We start from the raw sequence: 388 nt of genomic DNA, 5'->3' as shown, positions 1-388 counted from the left end.
AAAGTGTCTTTTTAGGTCTTTTGGCTATTTTTTTTAATTGGGTTGTTTTTTTATTCTTGAGTTTTAAAAGTTCTTTGTATATTTTGGATAACAAACCTTTATCAGTATGTCTTTTACAAATATTTTCTCCCAGTCTGAGACTTTTCTTCTCATTCTCTTGACATTATCTTTCCCAGAGTAGAGGTTTTAATTTTAGTGAAGTCCAGCTTATTATTTCTTCCATAGGTTAAGCCTTTGGTGTTGTATCTAAAAAGTCATCACCTTGCCCGAGGCCATCTAGATTATTTTCCTATGTTATGTTCTAGAAGTTTTATAGTTTTGTATTTTGTGTTTAGGTCTGTAATCCATTTTGAGTTCATTTTTGTGAAAGGAGTGAGATCTAGGTCTC

The sequence above is a fragment of the Pteropus vampyrus genome, unplaced genomic scaffold (assembly GCF_000151845.1).
Source record: "Pteropus vampyrus isolate Shadow unplaced genomic scaffold, Pvam_2.0 Scaffold140, whole genome shotgun sequence".
Lineage (NCBI taxonomy): Eukaryota > Metazoa > Chordata > Mammalia > Chiroptera > Pteropodidae > Pteropus > Pteropus vampyrus.
Note: the sequence above shows the minus strand (reverse complement) of the source record.